Raw genomic sequence first — 22,689 nt, forward strand, 5'->3', positions numbered from 1 at the left:
CAATAGAGTCATATTGTAAATGAAAGATTACTGAACATAATATTTGACCTACTTTCTTCTCCACATGACTAAGGTATATGCAGCATGTAATGAAAATTATACAGACATGACATGTTGGCCTTATATTTGGCATTCAGTGACATGATGGAAGATGGAAGCAGTTGGCAATATACTTATAATGATGTCCCATGTGCTTTGTTTAAGGCTGCTGGACGTCTGTAGCTCAGTATAGGCTTATAAATTATAGACCACCACTACCCTTCTCCTACTGGCCAGTCTATAGTACAAAGGATGGAAAACGTGCTACATCCCCACAATACACTGCTCAAGATAATGAAAATGAATGAATGAAAATAAATTAAGATAATGATAACTGTGAAAAACATAAATCTATTTTAAAAATGACAAAATTTTACACACTGCAACTCTAGTATCTAAGGCATATGTGTCCACTAAATTTCTGAGAATATTCCACTGGTATTATAGATTCAAACCATGATTTCTGCATTAGCAAATAGTATTTCTCTTATGAATTGCCAGAAGTGCTCTCCATTGTTTATTCACAGAAATGTAGCATATATTAATCAGCATGATCATATCATTATAATAAAACAATTATATTAAAAATGTATATACAAATATAATTATTAATTCCTGATTCTTTTTTATACACTGTAGCACAAACATATTCTACCATGTTTATTGGCAAGACATGCAAATACACTTTGGGGGTTATTTATCAAAATCTGAATTATCTCATTATTTTCTGAAATATACACTGACCAAATTCACAAGGGTTATTTTCTCTTATTTATCAATGCATTTTCCTGAAAATTTCCAGTATGGGGAAAAAACTCGAAAAAATCATATAAATTTGGATCGTTCAAATTTTTTGAACGAAAACTCCGTTTTTTTTAGAATTTTTGCCCAAAAACCACAAAATCTATGGATTATTGCACAAACCCAGAAATATATTCCGACCCAATCTGCACAGGTTATTTCCCCTTATTTATCAATACACTTTCCCGAATAAATTCCAGTGTGGGAAAAAACTTGAAAAAATCTTGAAAATCGTATGAAAATTCGGATCATACTAAGTTTTTGGATTTTCCGCCCGAAAACTCCGATTTTTTTTAAATTTTCCCCGAAAGCCTCAAAATCTTCCTATTTTTGTGCAAAACTCATCGCAAATCAGTATATCTCTGGGTCTACTCTCATTGACTTTAATACAACCTCGGCAGGTCTGAGATCCCGGATTTTCGCATTCAGACTTTTTTCATCCTCAGGGTATAAAAAATCCCAAAAACTTTTAGTTTTTTTTTTATTTTCAAAAAAAACTCCGAATTTTTTGAGTTTTTGGCATTCGGACTTTGATAACCCCATTAATGTGTAAATGAAGGAATAATAATACTATTCCTGGGAAATCAATACTTTCTTGTTATGTTGCCACAAGAAAATATAGAAAGGAAACCCCTGCTCCAAGGTTCCTCCAGTCTAACTACAGAAAGAGAAACTATAGGTAACAATTTAACAGCATGTTAGATATGATATGATATGCTAAGACTACAAATAAGACTTGTTTATGATTTATTTATACTAATAGATGAAAATACCGCACATGATAATGGAAGCTGGGTCATTTCTCTGTGGAAGTGTACCAATATCTTGGTAAATGACTTTCAATATATATTGGTAAAACAGGTCAGCCTCTAAACATTTTGAGAACTGAAAAATAATTTGAGGTGGGATCCAGTAATATATAGTTATGCCACTGCCAACCTCATTGCCCTAGAGTGCACTAAAGTGCTCAAATAATGTGTCAGAATTAAATTTGCTGCCCTGCACTACAGTGGGTATGTGGTCTCTAAATTGACTGATAATTACCCCTTCAATTTACTTGTCATTCCCCGTTATCAAACCTACAAGCTACATCCATTTTTCTTCCAAATCCAGGAAGACCACCAACACTTAGGGGCACATTTACTTAGATTGAGTGAAGGAATAGAATAAAAAATACTTTCGAATTTCGAAGTATTTTTTTGGCTACTTCGACCATCGAATTGGCTACTTGGCTACTTCGACCATCAACTACGACTTTGACTTCGAATCGAACGATAAAAAAAACTTCGACCACCTACTTCGCCACCTAAAACCTACCGAGCATCAATGTTAGCTTATGGGGAAGGTCCCCATAGGCTTTCCTAGCTTTTTTTGATAGAAGGAAAATCGTTCGATCGATGGATTAAAATCCTTCGAATCGTTCCTTTGAACTAAGGAAATGCGGTAAATACTTCGATATTCGAAGTCAAAGGATTTTACTTTGACGGTCGAATATCGAGGGTTAATTAACCCTCGATATTCGACCCATAGTAAATGTGGCCCTAAATAAATTAAAATCGAGTTTTTTGTAACATATACAGTATTGCTAAGCTGCACATGCCTTCTTATTTAGGGCAGTGTCTCACGTGGCATTTTTCCACTGATATAAATAAACCAAAAAAATGAGAAAGTGTCTTTTCAAGTCAGAATCCACCTGTGCTAGTAAAGAAATGAACGCCATATGCTTGATGTCAACCTAATGATGTCAAACATGGCTCCAACCAAGCTGCAATTTACTAGATCTACTGGAAGTTCAATTTCAAAAAGCAATACTGCACAGCCATGGATTTAAATGAAAATGTCTTTATTAGAGGAATTAAACACATCTTATAGAAACTTTTACATTTTAAATAATATTTACTACTTTATGTGTTTTTCCTTTTGTACCTATTTTTCAATTTCTATTCAGTTTTAATTTATTTTAATATTTTTATCAATCATTTGTCATCTTCTTTTGCCGCTTTCAGCTTTCCAGCTCTGGGAGGTTATCTTTCATCTAAGCACAGGGCGCATGGATTACTAATTATGTAATAGCAGCGCAGATACATGTATAGGATCTACCTTATTATCTGGAATGCTTGGAACCTGAAGTTTTCCCGTAGACTATCATACCTAAAATTTACGAAAAATCATTTAAACATGAAATAACTATATTTAGGTCAGATGCCACGCTAGGCACCAGACATAAACACACCCGTACTCCATTCACGTGATGTCACTTCCGCCTACCAACCCGGATCCCCATCCCCCCCCCAAGCTCCATCACCGGATTGGCAGAGGCTGGGTGATTTTCTTTTTTTTAATTTAAAAAATTTATTTATAGGCACCCGAGGGCCGCCCCCCAAAACCTGCCACCCTAGGCATAGACCCTCAGGTGCCTTAATATAAATATGCCCCTGAACCCAATAGGATTGTTTGCTTAGTTACAATCAAGTACAAGCTACTGGGTTTTTTTTTTACAGAGAAAAAGGAAATAATTTCTAAAAATTACAGTTATTTGCTTCAAATGGAGTATATGGGAGATGGCCTGCCTGCAATTATGAGCTTTCTGGATAATGGGTTTCCGGATAAGGGATCCCATACCTGTATATTTGACAATGAATTAGGATGTGTGAAATGTTGTTAATGATTTCAAACAGTTTAGATTCACATATTGTTATTCAAGCCAAGACGTTCTGTTCGGTTAGTTGTATAAGGTCTTCTTCTGCCACGTCACTCTTGTTTGTTTTATGTCCATCTCTGTCTACTGTCAGCTCACAGAAATAACTATGGGGGTTATTTACTAAACTCCGAAAGCAAAATTAGTGATTTATTTTATAAAATCGGACTTTTAAAAAAATCACGAATTTTTCTGAATTTATTAAGGTTTCGTTCAATACCCAAAGTTTTTGGGCACAAAACATAAGAAATCGAAGTTTTCGGGTGAAAAATCCAAAAAATCGGATGAAATATTTGAAAAAATCCTGAAAATCGGATAATATCGGAAAATATTGAGAAAAATTTGGGATAAATAACCCCCTATGTGTTGTATAACCAACTTTATATGAAGGTCAACCCCAACTGTTCTAATACTGCCCGGAGGAAGCCATAAAAGCAATGTAAGCTTTTTTTTTTTATGTCTATACCCCCCATTCGGAACATGGAGTAATGCAAGGACTGGCAAAATAAAGGCCATTTATAAAAAGAAGGAACCACTGTACATCTAATGATATAAATTGCTGTGGGGTCATATGACCTAATTTCCCTCAGGGATCTGCCATGTAATAACTAAAAAAAAAAGCCCATATAACCATGGGGTGTAATTGCAATTATCACTTAGACAAGTGAGCAAGGGACTTAATGGCTAATGCTGTTAGTGTGAGTGAAACACCAAGAAAATAATGATGTTTGTACCTTGTACACAATCTGTCATTGTGATTTGCACATTACAATTCACATGGGGTCTATTCTCTCTGAAAAAACATAACACTGAAGTCTAACTCATACAATATTCATACAAGCAGGGTCACAACGACACACAACTTCATGGCAAAATAACCTTACAACTCTAGGTCACAATTGGTTGATTACAAGGAATAATAACAAAACAGGCTGCCACTGAATTGATGTCATTACTTACTAGTTTGTCAACATATAATGACATTGATATTGAGGAATGCTGAACAACTATATCCTGAAACCCTCTGCAATAGAAAGAAAAAAAATAATGGGGGAGAGACATGCAAAGGGCCATAACTGCAAAGGTGGTTTATATAAATCAGAAACATTTAAAATCATGGGAACCGTAGAAAACCATTCCCTTTTATAATGTTTATTATCGTATTAATATTTTAATATCGTTAGAGAACCCAGTGACTACCCAGTGAGTCACTATTTTTGTAGGCCCCTTATAGTGTATAAAGTATAAAATAGTGATGTCAAACACAGCAAATAAGAGGTCTTTCCCACCATGGTTGCTTAGAAACTAGAGCTAAGGGAATCCTGTATCTCGGCTGTAACATAATTATAACCAGAATGACTCAATGTATTTATAGTAAATCTCAGACACGTACTTGACCAGAAGCAGTTTGTAGAAAATGTTTCAAAGAATCTTCTTCTTTATTATATCTCCTTCAACAAATGCATATATTTTAATTGAAGCAGATTTATTAGGATGTTTTTTTTTACAGATGCACAATGCACATAGGGGCTACTAAATGGCCAATCACAGCCCTTATTTGGCACCCCACGAACATTTTTCATGCTAGTGTTGCTCCCTAATCCTTTTACTTCTGAATGTTGCTAACGGGTTCTAAAGGTTGGGGATCCCTGATATAGAGCAAAGTGCTGAAGCCTCAAATGGAACAGTAGTGCAATCAATTTTAGTAGGATTCATGTAGTTGTCAGCATAACTTGAAGTCCCTGGGCCCTGAAGAAAAAATATTATTGCCCCCCCCCCCCGATGTCACTGCATTATGTTCAGCTTTTCCACTCCATACTTCCTTAGGCCAGCCTGCCATTCTTTTCCCCACGGATGGAACGAGGGGTGGGCAGAGTAGGCGCCCGCCTTGGGTGCAATTATGATGTGGGGGCACCCTTTTAAAGGAATTTTGTTTTCTTTTTTTTAAACCCTGGTTTGCTTGGCCTTTAATGGTTTTTCAAGTTTATAAACCACCTATTCCAACCCCCTCTTGCCCGTGATTTGTACTATGGGCACTCCCCACCTCCCTCTTGGCAGCTGCTGGCACCGGTACATATTTGGGGGCAATATGGTGGATTTTCTGGCTGCTGCTAGCAGAGGTACAGATTGTTGGCAATATGATGGATTTTTGGCTCCTGCTGGCACAAGTACATATTTGGGGGCAATATTGTGGATTTTCTGGCTGCTGCTGCTGGCACAGGTACTGATTGGGGGCAATATGAGGGATTGGCTGCTGCTGGCACAGGTACACAGATGGTTGGGGCATTATGATGGCTTTTTGGTTTCTGCTGGCACAGGCACAAATTAGGGGCAATGTGATTTTTTTGGCTGCCACTGGCATAATTACAGACTGGGGGTAACACTATGATGGATGATTTGTCTTATGCTGGCACAGGTACAGATTGGGGGTAATATGATAGGTGCTGGCACAGGTACAGGGGACAATATGAATGCTAAGGTGGGAAATGATAATGTAAGACCCAGTGGGTGGGCACTGATTGAAGTTCTTGCCTAGGGTGACAAAATACCTTGGCCTGGCCCTGCTTTTTCCTATTTTCATGTTCCATTCTTTTTTCTTTCCTCATCTGTGCCACAGTGCCATCCGCTCCTCCTTTTCTACTCTGTGCCTTGTCCAAAATGTCTCTTCCTTTCTCCAATTGTCTCTTCCTTTCTCTCAAATCTCTATAGTCTCTAAGTGATCAGGGGGTATCTTGACTATGCCTATCAAGACTATCAAACCCCTGACTGCCCCATTCATCTTTGCTCTGCGCCTCTACCATGCTTTGGACAATATTGGAGTGGTTGTGTTAGGTTTAGGGTACAAATTGCAGACAATAGGAGACAAACGTGCAGGTGATAGGGGCTAAAAACTGGGAGACTACCAACCAGTACAGGGGAATTTACATGTCTGCTTCAGCTGTGCCAATTACTTCTAGGAAATGTCTCATTTGTAAAAGATTGGGTCATGCACAAGGTTGAAACTGTCACTGCAATGAGTAACAGCTTCAAAGAACTATGGGAAAACAAATCAAAAGAAAACAATAATACATTTAACACAGGGAGGCACATTTATCAAGGGTCAGATTTTGAAATGCATGTAAGATTTTTTAAAACTCCCATAAACTCCCATAAACTCAAAATTCAACCAATCAAAATTTATTAATAAAATCCAATTTTTTCAGCTCGGACGAATTGAATCGACCTGAAAACTCAAATCGAATTGAAAAAACTTGATTCAGGAAGGCTGAGAACATCACCAAATTAATCCCTGGACCTCTCCCATTGATTCGGCAGGTTTTAGGTGGCGATTACGGTAGGCAAATCTGAGTTCTTAAAGGGCCAGAGTATGATAAATATCGAAATTTGAATTAAAACCAAATTGAGACCAAAAAAAAATTTGAATACAAATTGACCCAAAAAAAAATCCTAAAATTCGACTTCGAATTTTCACTTCAACCCTTAATAAATCGGCCCCTTAATATTTTAATTAGCTAAAAATAATGTGTTTAGTTCTGATTGGCATAATGTTTTAGTTCTAGTCCCCTTGTGTCATGTTTTATAAATTACAAATAAAGGTGTTTTTTAATAGTTGGCCATCGGTGTTGGAAGTGTGAAGAAGCCACTGTTTAAACTGGAGACTGGCAGAGATTTCATTAGCTTGGGTCAGGAGTTTATGGCTAATGCTGGAATGGGTAAGTGAGGGCAGCAAGCATGGCAGCTGCCTCTCAAGATAAATGAATTACACAGCACACTAATCTGCAACATGTGTTGTGTTAAGCTATTTTATTTATCCCAAGATCACCCGACAGCAATTTCTCATGTATTACTTTAATGAATTACTTCTTACCCAGAGCAAGGTGAAGCCATGTGCTGTGCTGAAACCCCATTTGCATACCCTGCATCATTTGCTGATCGATGCCAACAATTACTCTGTGCCGAAAGTAGGGGAACATTTTCAAAATTAAAAATTGCCTTTTTTATGCCTTTTTTTCTGGCTGATAACGTTTTATGTTGTTTGTTTTTAAATAGACTTTTGTAACGCCAGCCGTGAATGTTAATGTAAAATCAGCCAGGCTGAATGCAAAGCCACGGCGAGCCTTGGAAAGGAACACATCACACATTAGTCACAGTGACAAACCCACTTTATTGAGACTGTGAGAAGCGACTAATTATGCTACAGGGGAGAGAAAATTACAAACACATAACATTGTATATAAAAGCTTCATCCGTGTCTGACAAAGTAAAACTTTTTTAAATGCACAAGCAGAACCAGTATAGTCACAGGTTTTTTTGTGAATTTTTATACATTATCCACTACATCAAAGTCATGGCATTTCTTAACCATGAGTCAATTTTTAAAAGAAAAAACAACAATAAAAAAAAACATAATTGTGGTCTTTTCCCTATAAAACACTAGCCTTTATAATCTGGGATTAGAATGACAGTCACCACTTATACATCCTCTTTTTTTTTTAATCATATATGGTAGAATGTGTCCAGTCTGAATATTAAAGGTGTAGACTCAAAATGTTTGGGGTAATATCTGAACATCTGTAATAAAAAAAAATCCAGATTGTCTCCCAGTGGTGGTGGAAGCCTTGGACAAAATTGCTGGTAACTCACCATTTTGCATGCATCATGGAGCACCTTCAATTTCACCTTCAACCCCCCTTGTGGGCCCTCTGTTCCCCGAGGTACCCCCACTATAATCACATCACTGGTTCCTAGAATATGTTTGATCATATTACTGTTTCTGTAATGGGTCAACCTGTATTTCAGGAATTAAATATTTTATCACTGTCTTTAGGAATTGTTTATAGTAGAATCACTATTTAAATTCATATCCAACACATATAGGGGGACATGTAATAAAATTCACAAAGAGAACATATTTTTGCACAAATAAGAATAAAAATGTGCATGTCCCAATTTAATATTCTTCATTAGGCTTTTATTGCATTCTGGATCTTAATTGCACATTGAAACTTTTAAGACCTGCTTGAAGGTGGCGTAAACTTTTAGAACAAAAGTAACACATTTTTCATTAAGAAGTTTTAGTACATACACTGCACACTATCGCAAACCATAAAATTCGCAGAAACTATCCTACTGTCACGTGAGGGGCAAAGTGCTCACAAGATAGTCACAAAGGCAAAATTGATTGCATTGCAAGCACGTTGCAAATTATTTTTCCATTAGTGACCAATATTACATTCCCCCAAAAGAATCCTTTAAAATTCTAACTGAAGTTTGCTTTATACCGTATATACTCGAGTATAAGCCGTCCCGAGTATAAGCCGAGGTACCTAATTTTACCTCCAAAAACTGGGAAAGCTTATTGATTCGAGTATAAGCCTAGGGTGAGAAATGCAGCAGCTTCTGGTAAGTTTCAATCAAAAAATTGAGGGTTTCTGCTCCCATTGGAGGTGCCGGCGTGTCATTTTTGGATGCCGGTGACCATTCTTGGATGCCGGCGACTATTCTTGGACACCGGTGAATATTCTTGGAGACTATTCTTGGACGCCGGCGACTATTCTTGGACGCTGGCGACTATTCTTAGGCGCCGGCGACCGTTTTTGAGCTTGACCCGAGTATAAGCCGAGGTGGAGTTTTTTAGCATATTTTGGGGGCTGAAAAACTCGGCTTATACTCAAGTATATACGGTATATTCTTGTTCTTTTACCGTTAATATTTACCTTTAACAGCCCTTGTATTTCTGCCATTTTTATGCAGTATTCAGACCCCATTGTTTTACAAAGGTGAAATTGTGGGGCCTAGATTATTCCTGAATTGTAGAATTTAACATTAGGGTGCCATTGTGCTTCAGCACCCAGATAAAGTGAGTTATTTTAATTAGATCTGTTTTCCTCTCTATAATCAGTAAATAAGACTGTACAAACTAGGGACTTAGCTATAAGAAGATGCTGTAACTTTGCTTTTACTACAACCGAAGCTACAATTTCCCTAGTGTCGAAGGTTGAAATAAATATGTTGCCAACCATTGTTGACAAGATTGGATTTTGAGCAATAACACTGATCAAATAAGTGACCTGATCCCTCCTCCACAAAACAGCTAAACATGAAATGCTAAGACTATTGGCACAAGGGGCACCTGTAGGAGGACAACTTCCCATTCATTGGATTAATTTGTTTACAAAAATGAGTGACTCCCTAACCTTTCCCAAAACCTGTCATGAAAGTGTTATAGTTTAACCCACTGTTTTTGTCACTGTTTTCACTGCTATGCTGTAATTTAATAAACACCAAGGATAGCTGAATGTTTTTCAGTATATTATGGAAATATCATGTAGCACACCCTTGAGTGCACTTCAGCTGTGGATTTGTCACTATTTATGACCAGGCTAAAACTGCTTGTAATGTGCCCAGGACCCCAGTGTACACGTACAACTCCCTGCAACTCCCAGTACCTGCTGTGATTCAGTGCAACCAGGCAAATCAGGAAGAAGAATCCTTTCTACCAGAACATTATTTCCAACTGCCAGCTTTCTGCCAACTGGAGACCCCTGGGCCCCTTTATTCATTGCTCCCAGACTTCATTCAACTGGTTATAACCTGCTAATATCTGTATCTAGTGGCTCACTGTCATTTCATATAGATGAAGTCGTGGGAAGCATTAACTGTCTTAGTAGTGCAAATCTGCAAGCAAGCAAAATCCATTGGTCTTCTTCCACTTTCATCAGTCCTCAAACAATTAAGAAACCCAGTTATGTAGTGATGAGAATTGATTGCTTACCCCTGTATATGGTGGGTCTGGGTGCTCAAGTCCAGACATTCAGCTAGTGAGCCAAACCAGGACAAATATTCAGGATACTGGCTGGCACATCCGGGCTACCGAAGTATAACATCAAAAGCAGATTTGTTTATTAAATCTTTACACAATCATTAACAAACAGCCTTAAGCGTTTCGTGCCACAGGGGGCACTTAATCATATGCTCAAATATCTAGTGGATCACTGTCGTTTCACATAAATGAAGTTATGGGAAGTATTAACTGTCCTAGTAGTACAAATCTGCACTTTCATCTTAAAGTAAATACCTATGATTAACTGTTATTTGTATTGCGATGCAATATTGTTTGTGGTCACAGAGTCTGAGTCCAAGTGAAGGGTCGATTTAGTCAGTGTATGAAACCACTGGCAGGACCTCTGCAACTACATTTTGATCAATGGCCTCCTGTTGGCTTTCATTTCTCAAAGCAGACAGGCCCAGGGAAGAGATGGATGAGACACACTCTGCTAAACATCTCCAAATGCTTAGAAATCAAATGACATTCAGTATTTCCATCTTACTAATCACTCGTGGATCTTGCCTGGATTGCCCCACGGGGAACTGTGCTCATTTGCCACTTTTTGATTGTCCTGGGGAGGGCGTTTAATGAATTCTTTAGTATATTGCATTGTGCACCGCACTCACCTTTGACTGGCTGATAAAAGGCTCTTGGTTACGTTAAAGTTCAAGGCATCCATTACAGGGGATTCTAGCCTGACAATGATCGCTAGCTTTCATTAAATTTGATAATGTAATTAAGTGAATACGAAAAATGCAAATGTTTTATGTATAGGGATGCAAATGCAATTATAGAGGTGTATGAAGATTCTAGTCCTGTAAACCAGTTCTAGTTCTAGCACAGTGCTTATCAGGGGCAGCTAATGTATGCTGAGATCCAAATGAAATCCTAGTGACAAGGCAAAATTAAACTTTGACGCCCAACTACAATAGATATTGACCTTATATAATGATGTGAGAATTTTGCATGCCAGTGCCTCCAGAAGTTTAATGATGGCACTGATGAACTGGGTATCAATGTCACTTCTCATCATTCAAAACTGGTGATTTATTTTGCCAATAACACAAATAACATCATACTGATCTATGGAAATGTAATAACTTTTTTATTTATTTCCCTAAATATCATATGATTGTGTCTGCAGTAAAGTATCTCTGCTATATCTCTACTATACCTATCATTCATTGTAATCTAATTTAGTCATCTAATTTAGTCATCTACGCCATAAACCCATGGCCAAAATTCTGCTTACAAAAAACTTTGTTCTGCTTTCAGGAGACTTTTAATTGCAGTTTCATCAGTGCTCACATATCTTCCTGGTACAACCTGCTATGAGAAAAGAGTAAGCACTAGAGATGTATCACACACATCATTTGTAGTAACTGCACAATGACATCTTTGAGCTAAAATTTGCAACTAAACCAAATGTTTCACTATGCTCAGCAGAGTTTAGGGTCCCTGGTATTATGTGGGTTTTTGAGATACATCCAAACGAATTCATTGTACTAAGTCCCTGAATGGGACTCCTATTCTTATCAATGACCATTATTCATGTACCAGAATGTTTGCAGTATATGTCATCAAATGCCCTTTTGGCCTTACATACACAAGACAGACATCAAGGATGGCCAAAGATAGGATTAGACAGTATACATGACTTGTGTGTGACTCAATGTCGGCCCCCCAACCTTTTACCCCAGTAAACAACAACCACAACATTTTTTAGTGGAAAAGGCCGCAGCTTGTTTTATTACATAATTTTAGTCAAGCTTAGGGTAAAATATCCACCAAACAATATAACATTATTATTATTATTATAAATTATTATTATTATAATTATTATTATTAATATTATTATTATTATTATTATTATTATAACAAATAAATAGCACTAGCCACTTAAGGCTGCATAATACAGTTAATAAATAAATATTTACCAAATACATTAACAGTACTCTTCTTTACTAACCTGCTCTCCAGTCTAAAGCTAAGCCTTCATCACCTTCTTCCTCACTTCCTGTGCCTACTTGCCCCTAAGCCTAGCCCCAGGCCAATCTCACCTTAACACTACAGCCCCCTTTTGGCAACCCAGTAGGGTAGCCCCACTACGCCAAAGCTGCTACATTATCTCCCAACCTACCATGTGTAGTCCCCAAGGTATGCTGTGTTCCCGCAATTCTCTCCTCTATTTAAAGGCTAAGCCTCCATTTTTCCGCTCCACCTGTCCCAGGGTCGCTCCACAGGCATCTTTTAATATAAATTAAGTGTAAAAAGTCAACCAATCAGTGGCTAAACATTTTGTAGAAAAGGCACATGGAGTTCATCAACTGAAGATTCAATCCCCACAAAAAAAAGTTGAAAAAGAGGTCTGATGCATCTGAAAATTGGATAGTTTAACTACTAATGGGTTAAAACTGGAAAACAATTCCCTATTTATAGGTAAATGATTGTCTTTTAACCTTAAGTTTTATTGTTTACATTTTTTTTTTTGGTAGTATATTTGTGGATACAATTAAATACTCGTGAAATTAACTTCTTTATAAAATTTCAGCAGATAAGTGGTCTGAACATTTGAAATCATTATATGGTTATCCATGTAATATTTATGATTGACACCAGGTGGTGCTACACTATTGTTAGCAAGACCAGGCTTGAAGAGTTATTGGAAAATGAAGGCTTTTTGTTTTTTATGGAGAGAGCTGCCATTCTCTGGATTAGAGAGGCCCAGCCCGGTAACCTTGTTTTGAAGTTAGAGTGAAACCTATATTGGTTTGCCTCTTCTTCTTCGCTCTACAGTTGTAAGTGAAACAATTGCATTTGGCTGGCAGGAGGCTACGGTTTGATGATTGTTGCCCAACTCCACTCATATGGAGAATGCAAAGGTTCATTTTTCAGTATCTCATCTCTTTTCTGGCACCTTGTTTTACTCATGCTTGGTTTGGTAGACATTGTAGGGTTCCTGAAGTAGGATCAGAATGAAGTAGGATCAGAATGCCAGCCTTTCATGTTATGCATGTGGGTTTTTTTTTTGTTATTCCAAAAAACAGAAATTGTAGAAAATACACTCATTTAAACAGGTGTTTATCAGCCACTTTAAGGTGGATATAACCTGAATTTCTATTAAAACAGTACACATTAAAATAGCACAAATGACATCATTTATAAAGCAGCACAAACAGATTAAAAAAAAGACAAATATGGCAGAAAAAAAGGTAGCAAGTATTGTAACCATGCTGAAGAGAAACATCTAGTTATCTTACATATGATTGACAATTATGTGCTCCTTTCGTAAATTAGTTTTTGGAGAGCATGAGCCTTCAGCAATCCATCAATCTACAACTCAAAACCCCAGGGAGACTGACCATGATGGCTGCCCAGATGATACACCTAAGTTACTCCTTTGCATTATTTGTATTTGCGCTGTACAGTAAATAAAACCATAGCTCCACTGCTCCTAGCTAGTAATCCTCTACATAAATATAACAAATACTTTGGGTGCTTGTTTTGTGTAACACGATGAGAATATGTTTAAAATTATAAAAAGAAAATGGCAATGCACCATTGAAATGACTGCTGGTATAATTTATGGTCTCCCTGTGTGGCTGAGTAATTAATAAGGCAGTTCCCCATTAGCGATGCTGTCATTGGAGGGAGGTATATACAACTATACAAGGAGGCATATTTATGATTATTTATATTTTTCCTGCTACTTTCCAACAGCTGGATGCTTAGAAGCCATTCATCAGCTTTAATGTACTTGGAGGCAGTTTTTGACCAATGAGCCCATACGGAGCAAGAATGTCATGAATCATGGCTGAGTAAGTTCTGTAATGAAAGTTGCACCTTTAAAGGGCATGTAAAGGCAAAAAAATAAAATCCCATTTTTACTTTCTTTAATGAAAAAGAAACCTATCTCAAATATGCTTTAATTAAAAAATGTGTACCGTTTTTATAAGAAACCTGACTGTAAGCAGTGAAATTCTCCCTTCATTTACTGCTGTGGATAGGAATTGTCAGATGGTCCCTAACTGCTGAGCAGGGAAACAATCATACTTATTAACAGCAGGGGGAACCCCCGCCTTACTTCCCAGCCATGCAGAACTCAAGCAGCTTTGTTTATGACGATCCCTAAGCAGCCCAGACCACACTGAGCATGTGCACAGTCTTAGTCTTGCAAAGATGTTTAACAAAGTTACAAGATTGTATTATTTCAATAAAATCCCAGCATCAGCTGGCTGAGCAAGATAGTGTTCAGCGATGAAAGCTGCTTAGTATTGCACCTTTTAAAATAAAGGTTTTTTTTTAGACTGGGGCTGGGGACCCCATCCAGTATCTACTGGCCCACTGGGATACAAGGAAAAATCCCGGTGGGCCAAGGTGTCAGTGGGACCTCATGCTGCTAAACATTTGGCCTATTTCATGGCCATTTCCTATTTCTTTAAGAACAAAGAGGCTAAATAGATGGAATAATAGATTATAGTATGTAAAGAAGAGACTAGGAGAATAGAGGTTGGGTGAGGAGAGGAAGAATAATAGTACTGAGAGTGGGCCCCTTGTCTAAAATTAATTGGTGGGCCCCTGGTAAAAGGTTTTTGGGTGGGTCGCTGGTGTCCCAGTCCGACACTGAACCCATCCCTCCCATTCAAATGCTCAGCTACAGGTAATGAAAAATGTTCCCAACCATTTTTTGGTATCACTGTAAACTTCCATACATATACTGTATATGAATACAATCAATTTTGGAACAGTAGATGAACTTAATGAGTACAATGTGTTAAAAAGAGAAGTATAAGGAGGGATTCTGTATACTGTTTTGTGCAATGTGCATTCTTCTCCCAGTAATAGTAAGCACTTCATCCTGACACGTCATCTGAACAGAAAGCTCACTCAGACCCATTGGAAATAGGCTCAAAAACATATCCAAACTACTGAACGTCAACACTACTTGAAGACAATTTTAGAAGAAACCCCTAGGGACAATTGTATTATTTTGATTAGATCCCAGCATCAGCTCTTAAATGAAAATGTATTTATTTCATAAACATTGATTTATAGTTTATTACTGAATGCCAAACAGTATTTGGAGAATCTGCAAGCTTAAAGGGATTCTGTCATGATTTTTGTGATGTCGTTTTTATTTCTAAATGATACTGTTTACATTGCAAATAATTCACTCTTCCATATAAAATGTCATTCCTGAACCAGCAAGTGTATTTTTTTATTTATAATATTGGTGTGTAGGCGCCATTTCAGGTCATTTTGCCTGGTCATGTGCTTTCAGAAGAGCCAGCATTTTAGTACGGAACTGCTTTCTGGCAGGCTGCTGTTTCTCCTACTCAATGTAACTGAATGTGTCCCAGTGGGACCTGGATTTTATTATTGAGTGCTGTTCTTAGATCTACCAGGGAGCTGTTATCTTGTGTTAGGGAGCGGTTATCTTGTGATTGGGAGCTGCTATCTGGTTACCTTCCCATTGTTCTGTTGTTAGGCTGGGGAGAGGGAAGGGGCTGATATCACTCCAACTTGTAGTACAGCAGTAAAGACAAGTCACATGACTGGGGGCATCTGGGAAACTGACAATATGCCTAGCCCCATGTCAGATTTCAAAATTAAATAATAAAATAAAAATAAAAATCTGTTTGCTCTTTTAAGGAAATTGATTGTTTTTCCCCATGACAGTATCCCTTTAACACCTCAACTCTTTACTGAAATAGGAATAATGAAAATAAAAATGAATGTGGTTCCCTAAGCCATTTGACTCTTTGTTTAGTTTGGGCTGACAACTCTAGCAGTAAATCATGGGAGATAATGTAAAAATGTAGAATGTGGGAAAATAGTACAATAGTAGAATGTGGAATAGTAGACTAGCCATTTATATATACTCTTTCCCACCCCTATCCCAGGTATCTCAGTACTTTGCACATCTATTCGTTTTAATCCTCCAGCTAGCAATGTTTATTCATGTTGTCTGATCATGACCTGGATAGTATATATATATATAAAACATTATTGTTAAAACTGGTCGATTAATTTAATTTATCCTGATAATGACAGCTGGCTGTTAGTATTCTTCACCAACTTCAGGTTGCACTTTTCATCTGCTGCTGCATTTTATCACCTAAGAGACATCATTATACAAAGAATTGGTAAGGACAGATGCTAACAGCAGGAGATTCCCAGATGCTCCAGTTGGCCACACAGCAAGGTGGCCAACCTTACATAACTATTTAATTGCTACTCTAGACATATGAATTTGTCCACATTTTTTAGTTGAGTTTAAAGGGGTAACAACAGAGCTGATATGCTTCAGCCTTATGATGCCTATCCGAGGTGCCTTTATTTTTCCTTGCGTCTGTGCATAAACCAATATAATGACTCCTGGTGCAGGTTCCAGCATCCCCAGCAGAGGTATAAAGGTATGGGATCTGTTATTCAGAAACCTTTCATCAAGAAAGCTCTGAAATATGGGAATGCCGTCTCCCATAGACTCCACTTTAATGGAATGAATCAAATGTTTAAAAATTATTTTCTTTTTTCTCTGTAAGAATAGAACAGTGCCGTGTACTTAATCCAAACTAATATAAAATTCATCTTTATTGGATGCAAAACAATCCTTTTTTTAACGTTTAAATGATTTTTTTAGTAGACTTAAAATATGATGATCCGGATTACAGGAAGACCCCTTATCCAGAATATTCCAGGTCCCGAGCTTTCTGTATATAACATCCCATACCTGCTGTATATGTGTCAGGCCATATGTGTATATTTATATTGTTTTTATAATGGAAATATTGCAGTACTGAATAGATTACTGTAGCCCTTCTACATGTTTTATTAAAGGCAACTCTAAAAACCCTGTAATTAATTATATGTTCAACTGACCATATTTCCAGAGATATTAGAAAAAATGCATTTTTTGTATATGAGAGTAACCCAAAGTGAATTTATCACTTGCTACTGCCAATGGTAGATTCCTAATGGATAAAGAAAAATGACACTGTAGTTCAGTCAAAGAAGTGCTCACATTGCCAATGGGCTGCATTTATCAAACCTTGCCGACAAAAACTCACTCTGATATCCCAAGTCCTTTATGTCCCATTCTACCAGCTGCTATTTACTTATTATGAGAAATGTGTTGGACATGCTGTTTATCATTGAAGAGGGAGTCACCGGCAAACAGGAGAGAACATTCCCAAAGCTTTGTAAGGAAGTATAATAAATTACATTAGCTTTAACAAATGGAGCCAACGTTTCCGTTAACTTACAACAGGCAATCCCTCAGGGCAACATTTTCAGAAATGTCACATGTAAATTAGGTAAGCATTACAGAAAGTATATATATATATATATATATATATATATATATATATATATATATATATATATATATATATATATATATATATATATATATATATATATATATATATATGATTTTATGCTTATGCTGGAGATCTTCAGGAACATCAAGAGTCTGGTCCAGCCTTGGTACAGGTCAGAAGCAGTTTCCAGCGCTTTGTGTATTAATAGACAGGAACCTAAACCACTGCAGCTCTTAATGTTACTTCAGCAAAAAACAACCTTCATTTTAAAGGAGAAGGAAAGGCTTTGTGCACTTGGGGGTGCCAAATGTTATGCACCCCTGAAGGTGCTGAAGGTGTTAGCAATAGACACGTACTGGCACGTAGTGACGCCATACTTCTTTAGTTTACTGTACTGGCACGTAAGTACGTCTATTGACACCTTCAGCCCTAAAGAAGTGTGTGAGAGTGTCACTACGTTCCAGTACATGTCTATTGCTAACACCTTCAGCACACAGGCAGCATAGACCAAGTGGCAGATCATTTCACTAATGTGCCTTAATATTACTGCTATTGGATTCCTGATCGCACTGTGCTGGGGGGCCTCATTATTATTAATTTCATGATTGAGGCTGAGGGCCGGTGTAAATTTGAAAAAGGGCCGCACTTTGGACATGGCTGACTTAAAGGGATAATGTCATGGGAAAAATCAAAACACATCAGTTAATAGTGCTGCTCCAGCAGAATTCTGCACTGAAATCCATTTCTCAAAAGAGCAAACAGATTTTTTTATATTTAATTTTGAAATCTGGGGCTAGATTTATTGTCAGTTTCCCAGCTGCCCCAGTCATGTGACTTGTGCTTTTTACGCTGTACTGCAAGTTGGAGTGACATCACCCTTTCCTCCCCTCCTCCCTCAGCAGCCCATCAGCAGAACAATGGGAAGGTAACCAGATAACAGCTCCCTTACACAAGATAACAGCTGTCTGGCAGATCTAAGAACAGCACTCAAAAGTAAAATCCAGGTCCCACTGAGGCACATTCAGTTACATTGAGTAAGAGAAACAACAGCCTGCCAGAAAGCATTTCCATCCTAAAGTGCTGTCTCTTTCTGAAAGCACATGACCAGGCAAATTGACCTGAGATGGCGCCTACACACCATTATTACAACTAAAAAAAAACACTTGCTGGTTCAGGAATGAAATTTTATTTTGTAGAGTGAATTATTTACAGTGTAAAAACTACATCATAAAAAATCATGAAAGAATACCTGTGAGAATATCTGTAGAATACCTACCATAAAGTAAGACAGTGTTATCGATGGTTTGCCAAAATGGAAATAGCAATGGTCAAGTGCGAACCAGGAAACATTTTGTTGCATTTAAGCTGGAAAGTTTCAGTAACAAAGCCACAAAACACTACTACTTTACACAATTTTACACATTCCAGTAGGTAAAAAAACACATACAATTCCTTTAAAAGGTTTCCCTATACAATGTATGTGAATATATCTATTGTTTGAACAAAGCAAAGCCTACAAATACCTACAAGCATGTTTCTCTCTTGAAAAATGGTTAATGCATAACAAGACATGGATGAACAAATGACACTGTAGTGAAGTGGAAAAAGTATGTGCTCGGAAGACGGGTGTCATTTATCAAGTGTCCTGCAGACAAAACCTTTTGCTGCGATTTCACCACTCTTGTTGCTCAATCTTAATTGTTGTAAATAATCTGCATTGTATGGAAAATGTAATGAAGTTGCTGAAGATTAAGTGACAGCGTTTGTGTACAAAATTGGACAGAATATTTAGACAGAGCTAATCTCTGCCAAGAAAGTCTGTGTTGCGCCTGAAAGGTGGAATACTAAACATGCAGCTATGGTGTTTTTTCTACAGAGAATGTGCCTCACAGCAGGATCCACCATCACAAAGACAAGAGCTTCAATCACAAGAGTTCTTTTATATTCAGGAGCACTCGTTTCATAGACAGGGTCAATATATTATTGTTGTTTTGCTGATTGTGACCTTACGTTCAACAACAACAACAACATTCACAGTAAGTCTACATTTTAAACCTGTGCTGAATTATCTGGAAATATCTGATCTCACAGGAGTATTTTTGTCTAAAGATTATATCATGCACGCAGAATATATACTGTACTTAATGGGAGCATTGTACAACAGGAGAAATCCCACCTCTAATGTTCCTGCAAAGTGACTTTATAAGATGAAAAAAATACTGAATAAACTGAAGTGTTTGATTGAAGGACTTTTGCAACCTTAAAGGGACTCTGTCATGATTTTTATGGTGTAGCTTTTATTTTTAAATTACACTGTTTAAAACTTCAAATAGTTCACTCTACAATATGAATTTCATTCCTGAACCAGCAAGTGTATTTCTTTTAGTTTAAATATTGGTGTGTAGGCAGCCATCTCATTGGTCATTTTGCCTGGTCATGTGCTTTCAGAAAGAGCCAGCACTTTAGGATGGAACTGCTTTTTGAAAGGCTGTTGTTTCTCCTACTCACTATAACTGAATGTGTTGCAGTGGGACCTGGATTTTACTACTGAGTGCTGTTCTTTAGGATGCCATACACAGGGAGATGCGCTCGTTTTGGTCGCCAAACGAGCGGATCTCTCCCCAATATGCCCATATTGAGGTGGGCGATATCGGGCTGATCCTATTGTGGGCCCTAGGACCCAACAATCGGATCAGAATGGAGCGGTTGGATCACAGGACCACATTATCTAACAGATGCAGCCACGATCCGACAGGATTTTTTACTCTGCTCGGTCGGCATCTGGCCGATATCAATCGAGGATGCCCATTGGATGGTCCCACACACGGATAGGGTTGATAGGTTTGACACCTAACCGGTATTTTATCTGTCTAGCCGGTAAAAATGATGGTTGATCCCAATGTTAGTAATAGGGAAAAATTATAAATATATAGGAAGACCGGTATTTTTTTCCAGTAAAGGTGGCAACCCTACACACGGACCAATAAGCTGCCGACTCGTTCTGTCTGTAGCTTTTATAGGCCCGTGTATGGGGGCCTTAACACACACACGAGCAGATTCGGGGACAATTAGTAGGGATGTCGCGGACTGTTCGCCGGCGAACTTGTTCGCGCGAACATCGACCGCTCGCGTCCACCGAATGTTCGCGAACGTAACGCAACGTTCGCCAATTTGGGTTCGCCTTAGCTGGCGCTTTTTTTTGCCATTTCTCTCCCAGACCAGCAGATACATGGCAGCCAATCAGGAAGCTCTCCCTCCTGGACCACCCCCACACCCCCTGGACCACTCCCCTTCCATATATAAACTGAAGCCCTGCAGCGTTTTTTCATTCTGCCTGTGTGTGCTTGGAAGAGCTAGTGTAGGGAGAGAGCTGTTTAGTGATTTGAGGGACAGTTGATAGTAACTTTGCTGGCTAGTAATCTACTTGATACTGCTCTGTATTGTAGGGACAGAACTCTGCAGGGATTTAAGGGACATTTTAGGTTAGGTAGCTTTGCTGGCTAGTAATCCACCTTCTACTGCAGTGCTCTGTATGTAGCTGCTGTTGGCAGCTGTCTGTCCTGCTGCTGATCTCTCATCTGCATCTGTTCTTCAAACCACTGCCACCTAGCTGTGTGAGCTTTTTCACATTCTGTCTAAATATCAATAATAATACCGTCTCCAGAAACACCACCTGAGTGACGTTTTCCAAGCAGCAATAATATATTCCGTATCCACTGCTGTAGTGTATACGTTGACCTTGCAGGCATTATTTGCCCAGTGTGTTCTTCAAACCACTGCCACCTAGCTGTGTGAGCTTTTTCACATTCTGTCTAAATATCAATAATAATACCGTCTCCAGAAACACCACCTGAGTGACGTAGTGTGATTTCTGCCCTTTACAGCACAAAACGCAGCGCTGTGTCAACAATGGATTTTTTAGAAACATATTTGCCCTTGATCCCCCTCTGGCATGCCACTGTCCAGGTCGTTGCACCCTTTAAACAACTTTAAAATCATTTTTCTGGCCAGAAATGTCTTTTCTAGCTTTTAAAATTCGCCTTCCCATTGAAGTCTATGGGGTTCGCAACGTTCGCGAACCGTTCGCATTTTTGTCCGGACGTTCGCGAACATGTTCGCGAACATGTTCGCGAACATTTTTTCCGACGTTCGCTACATCCCTAACAATTAGTCACCTGGCGACTAATTGCCTCTTCTTCTGGGCGACAATCTCCCCGAACTGCCTTTGCTTGTCTTCCCTTCCGCTATAATGAAAAGTCGTCTGCGCTAAAGGACACAGATTTCTGCATTCAAGCTGGAAAGTTTCAGTAACAAAGCCACAAAACACTACTACTTTACACAATATTATACATTTTATTAGGTTAAAAAAACACATACAATAACTTTTAAAGGTTTCCCTATACAATGTATGTGAATACATCTATTGTTTGAAGAAAGCAAAGCCTACAAATACCTACAAGCATGTTTCTCTGTTGAAAAATGGTTAATGCATAACAAGACATGGATGAAAAAATGACACTGTAGTCAAGTGGAAAAAGTATGTGCTCGGAAGACGGGTGTCATTTATCAAGTGTCCTGCAGACAAAACCTTTTGCTGCGATTTCACCACTCTTGCTGCTCAATCTTAATTGTTGTGATCTGCATTGTATGGAAAATGTAATGAAGTTGCTGAAGATTAAGTGACAGCGTTTGTGTACAAAATTGAACGAATCTGCTCATGTGGACTAAAGGTGGCCATACACGGAGAGATACACTCGTTTGGCAATGTCGCCAAACGAGCGGATCTCTCCCCGATATGCCCACCTTGAGGTGGGCAATATCGGGCTAATCCGAACATGGGCCCTAGGGCCAAATGATCAGATACTAACAGTGGCTAACGAGCGGTCGGATCACGGGACCGCACCAACAAACAGATGCGGCCACGATCCAACGGGATTTTTAGTCCCGTCCGATTGATATCTGGCCAACTTTCGGCCAGATATCGATTGGGGAAGCCCGTC

The sequence above is a fragment of the Xenopus laevis genome, chromosome 3S, assembly GCF_017654675.1.
Source record: "Xenopus laevis strain J_2021 chromosome 3S, Xenopus_laevis_v10.1, whole genome shotgun sequence".
Classification (NCBI taxonomy): domain Eukaryota; kingdom Metazoa; phylum Chordata; class Amphibia; order Anura; family Pipidae; genus Xenopus; species Xenopus laevis.